The sequence below is a fragment of the Hippopotamus amphibius genome, chromosome 14, assembly GCF_030028045.1.
Source record: "Hippopotamus amphibius kiboko isolate mHipAmp2 chromosome 14, mHipAmp2.hap2, whole genome shotgun sequence".
Classification (NCBI taxonomy): domain Eukaryota; kingdom Metazoa; phylum Chordata; class Mammalia; order Artiodactyla; family Hippopotamidae; genus Hippopotamus; species Hippopotamus amphibius.
In genome coordinates, this window is record NC_080199.1 from 65,330,961 (window position 1) to 65,336,105 (window position 5,145).

The window sequence follows — 5,145 nt, forward strand, 5'->3', positions numbered from 1 at the left end:
GTTGTTCGCTGTAAATGAAAAAATGCCTCGGCCTCTGGAAAGCTCAGTGGATACAAATGGATTTAGAATTGTCAGCGTGGAGCAGTCGCCAGTGGCCGGGAGCCCCAGCACAACTTTGATGGCCCTGACACAGCCGCCCTCGTACCTCTTCGGAAAGCCGGCTGCCTGGGTGTGCTTCCTGCCATCTGTAGTTATCTGGGACCTCGCTTCTGTTTGCGAGGCTGCAGGAGATGAAAGCAGGAACCGCGTTAATTATTGCAAAGTGCTTTTTACTTTTAAAGTGCCTCCCTAGCGTTAATTAGTTATTCCTACTCACAGCACTCTGGTGAGGTAGGTCAGAATTATTACCCCTTTTTTTTTTTTACCTCGGAGGAAATGAAGACACAGAAATTTAATGACTCCCCGGGGGACCTGGGGGAAGTTGGTCTCCTAGACAGAGTTAGGTTTTCACCGTGGTGTGTCTGGCTTCCTCTCCGGGTCTCGCAGAGCTGCCATCTCTTGCTGCCACACGAATATCCCAGGCACGTCTCGGGCAGGGATGACTTCTGTCTGCTGTTGTCAGAAGAAATTGGATTTGTCAGAGGCTCAGGTGGTTGGAAACAAAGAAGAGAGGTCGTTGCTCTCTTTCCCCTCCTTACCAGGCAAGGAAGCTTGTTGGTCTTGGTGCTTGGCTCCTCTAAAGGAGGCGAAGTTTGAGAGGAGGATTGCCCCTGGTTAGATGCCCAGTGAGGGTGATGGAGGAGGGGAGCGAGGGAGAGCGTGGGGCCGAGGGCTGTTTCTAAGTGCTTCTGTCCCTAGCAGGCACTTTCTAGGCTGTTTCTCATCTGTGTGGATCTGGAAGCAGAGGTGCTGATGCAGCCGCCTCCACGTTTTGGGGCAAAAATTGATTAAATGTTGTGAAGGGATAGGGTAGGGTGCCAGGGGGAGACATGGGCTTTGGAACCAGCCAGCAGCTGCTTCACTTACTCGTGTTCTGGCCATTCCTCTCACCGGACAATGGCTCTTAGTGGCTGTTCCTCACCTGTAAGACAGAGGTGATAAAGGAGTTCACAGGTGTGGAGTGTTTGGTACAGACTCTTAATGGTTGTTCCCGAATCACTGTTTCATTCGTTTTTTTTTTCCTTCCCCACTTCCAGGCTGAGTTGAAATTTGGTCTGCTCACCTCAGACCCTTCGCTTTCCAACTAAAGTCTTCTTGGATTTGAGCAGATATCCTTTCCACTTGCAAAATTATCAGACCCCCTTGGGTCGTCAGATGACCTTGAGAAACTGCATCCGAGTGGAGTGACCTCCTTTATTTTTACCCATAATTTGGGGTTGGCATGGTCCAGGCGGGACTGACAGCTTGAGGAAGAGCAGTCACAGGGCTGAGAAGAGAAGGTGGGTGTGGGGGCCACGGGTCTGTGGGGGGAGGGAAGGAGCAGCTCTGGAAGAAGCTCAGGGCGCCCACCCCCAGCCTCAGCCCCTGACGGGGCTCACGGTTTGTGGTTCCTGGAGCTCGAGGGCGGCTCCGTCTTCTCTCACCTCTGTGCTCCCAGGTCCCCCAGAAGAACCTGGGCTTTGGGGCAGCATCGCCCTCTCTAGGCTGCTGTGCCCTCTTCCCCGGGACAGGCGTGACACTGCATCCAACACGAGCCAGACTTTGCTGTGTGGAGGGAGGTGAGACGGACCTCAGGTGTTGTTGTGCCTCCCTGCAGCACCTTTCCTCTGACCCATGCGGTCCCGAGAGCCCTCGGTGGCAACTGGCCTTCCCCTTGGGGCACGCGGGCCACTCGTGTGCTGGGACCCTCTCCTATGTTAGCAGAGCAACCTCTAGTCCTCTTCTGGCAGGCTGCCCACCGTCCACTACTCGTTGGGTGACCGTGGGTAAGTTCCTTCATGGCCTGGGGTCTTACTTCCTTATCGATTAAGTGGGAGAAGAATAAAATTGACCTTTCGAGGATCAGTTGGGTTAAGACCGTCAAAGCACTTCGGACAGAGCTGTCGGCTGTTCTTATTACCTCCAGTGCGCACGGGAGAGACAGGACACCCGCCTTGGTTATAGCGGAGCGTGAAGGCTCATTTCCTTTGAACACAGGAGAGCCGGGGTGCCGTGGAAAGACTTCACTGTAGTCTCCCTCCTTTCTTGAAACCTCTTGTGCGTCCGTGGACAGGAAATAGGTAATTCTCGTAAAGGAGGAGGCGCCTTGTTGCCTACTGACTAAATGCCACATTCCTTAGCATGACCTTCAGGGTCTGATGCGGGATCTGGCCCGAATGCAGGGCAGGGGCCACGTCCTGTGTGCCCTGAGTGTGGCCCCACGGGAGCCTTCCTCCCTGTCCCTCCCCCTGGGCCCCTGGCCCTGGGTTATCCCTGCTGCTCCTGTACACCTTGAACTTTCAGGCTTCCGTTCCTCATCGGTGCCGTTCTCTCCCCATCTCTCCTGCTAACGGGACCCATTTCCTAGGTCACCTCTCTGTGAACCCTTTCCCGACTCCTCCCCCCCCCCCGATTAAAAGCCTCACACGAGAAAGAGGTTGAAGCCTCAGCCAGGGATCGTGCACAGCCCACAGGCTCTGTGGCCCTAATGGGTCAGGGTGGCGTTGCCCATTGGGCACTGTCTAGGGGCTGTGGTCTTGGCACGTCTGCTGCCATTGTCTGGAAGGCCGAGCTGCCCGAATGCTACTGAAATCTTGAGTCAGCTCACGTGTTGGTGCCTCCGGGAAACCTTCCCTCCCTCCCGCACCCTCCGATCACTCAGGACAAGTCCGGGCCACCCTCCTGTGGCCCTCAGTCCTCCCCAGCACTTCCCACGGGCAGTTGTGGGTTCACAGACCACCCCAGAGGACGTGGGCTTCTCTGCCTTCATCCCCGTGTCCCCGAGCCTCGCGTGGGCTCTGCCCGAGGGCACGTGCACCGCAAATTCTGTGAAAGGAATGGAGAGGTGCAGAAATGAGGCATGGTCTTCTGCCTCGCCGGCTGCAAACTCCAGCTTTCTCAGAGCACGTCTAGTAAATTCCCCTGGTGAGAGGCCGCTGGGGAGGGTTTCGGGGAGACCAAGATAATAATCTTCTTGCCTCTGGGAAAAATGTGTGGTTGCACTGCAGGTTTTTACAGTGGGTCTCGCCCTACTGGCCTTGAGGGCAGTTCAAGTCTGTACGCAGACACCAGGGAACTGGATGCTAGAACATTCCTTGGAGGTTACTTTGCCCAACTCTGCAATTCTACCGATCTCGGTAGCAGAGAGGTTAAGTGACTTCCTCCAGGACCCTAGAACTAAGGGACAGAGCTTGGGACGGGGATCAGCGGCCCTTGGTTTCTGGACTAGAGCACATTTCTTAGCCCTTGAGGGGGTTCACTGAGGGGAGGGAGGGGTTTGAGCCGGTTCTGAAATCCATGCGGCTGAGAGCAGAGCAGCAGCCCTACTTCAGAAGCCTCTGGGCTGCTTGGGGCACCTGAGCTGCTGCTGGGACAGGAAGTAATACTTTCAGAGTTTTAGCCCCAAAACCTCAGAAACTTTTTGATGATGTGTTAAATGTCAAGTGCATTGTCGAGAGGAGAGAGAAAAAAAAACCCAACAACGAGGTATCGGCCTTGTTTCTGAGATGACGGGAGATACTCAGTAATATTACAGGAAGTCATACTGTCAAAATATAGAGAGGGTAGTGTCTGGGGGACCACACCTTATAATAAACTGTACTTAGTACAAAAGAGCTTTCGCAGGCACCTTCCGAGGTGGAGCCGGAGGAGGAGGGGTGGGGAGAAGGCGGTGGGGGCCACTGTGTGGGGATCTTTGCTGCGAGGAGCAATGCACCGAATTTAACTGAAAGACTGCGTTGTCTGGGAGGGACTGCCCAGGCTTCAGGCAATTATCGTGAAGATTTAGGTAAAATTGAGGTTTTAAAAAAAAGGCATAATTGAAGGAAAAGGATTTTTCCATCTTGTTTTTTGCCTACCTGATTTGTCTCTGTGAAAGATCATCTCCAGGTAATTGCAGCATTTTGGGGACTGAAGGGAACACCTTGCCCAACAAATGAGGCCTCCAAGCCCGCAGATGGACTTGGCCCAGGTCCTCGGCCAGGTAAAGGCCCAGCAAACGCAGCCCCCGGGCAGCCTGGCTCCATGCCCTCCTCTTCCTGTGGCCGTACCCATCCATTCCCACATCTCCTTTTCAAGCAAGCGTTCTCTTCTCTTCTCCAGGGCAAGTATTGGACCCGAAGGACACAGGTTTGCTGAGTGAATAAACAAAAGCCAGGCAGGACCCAGGCCAGGTTCCTCCCTGCAGTCTGTGTGCAAACTGTAAAGCTGTTTGAAACATGAAGGGACTTAGGTTGCAAAGGGTGGGGCTGCCTGGGTGTGTTTGGAAGCTAGGCAGTGTTGCTACGCTGCGTATACGTCTCTCTCCAACCCTAGACGTTTCTCACCCTTAATGTTTTTGTTTTTATTTTTTTAACTTTTGGCTGCATTGGGTCTCCGTTGCTGCACTTTCTCTAGTTGTGGCGAGCGGAGGCTACACTTTGTTGCGGTGCACGGGCCTCTCATTGCAGTGGCTTCTCTCGTGGCAGAGCTCAGGCCCTCGAGTGCTTGGACTTCAGTAGTTGCAGCGCGTGGGCTCAGTAGTGGCGCATGGGCTTAGTTGCTTCGTGGCATGTGGGATCTTCCCGGCCCAGGGATCGAACCTGTCCCCTGCGTTGGCAGGCGGATTCTTAACCACTGAGCCACCAGGGAAGTCCCCCTCCCTTATTTATATCTCCAGCTCTGACCCTCCTCTGAGCCCGTCCCTCCAGTGGCCTGGCTTGACATCCCCACTAAAATATTCAGCAGGCACCTCAAGCTCTGCATGGCCAAACTTCCCCTTCTTTTCCGCTCACCTCTGTTCACCTGGATGCTAAGGAGTCACTCTTGGTTCTCCTGTTTCCTTCCCTTCCATCCCCAAGCAGGTCCTATTGGCTTCACATATCCCAAATCAGACCACATGTCAGCCCTCCGCCTCCCCCTCCCTTGGTCAAGCCATCACCATCTCCCCCGGGGCTCTCTGGCCATTCTGACTTTCCTTCTGTTCTCTGGCTTGTGTGCACCTCAGGGACTCTGCACGTGCTGTTCCCTCTTTCCCGGACCCTCTTTCCCGCATCTTTGCACGGCTGACTCCTTCACCTTGGTCTGGTC

At 54.4% G+C, this 5,145-nt stretch overlaps 1 long non-coding RNA gene across 1 annotated transcript; it reads right to left on the reverse strand.

The window, feature by feature from the left end:
• Positions 1–414: 414 nt before the first annotated feature.
• Positions 415–4,244, reverse strand: LOC130835667 (uncharacterized). Its single transcript, XR_009049004.1, has 3 exons — positions 3,936–4,244; positions 967–1,021; positions 415–552 (listed from the first exon to the last, which is right to left on the reverse strand). It is a non-coding gene; the product is annotated as an uncharacterized LOC130835667 (long non-coding RNA).
• Positions 4,245–5,145: the final 901 nt, after the last annotated feature.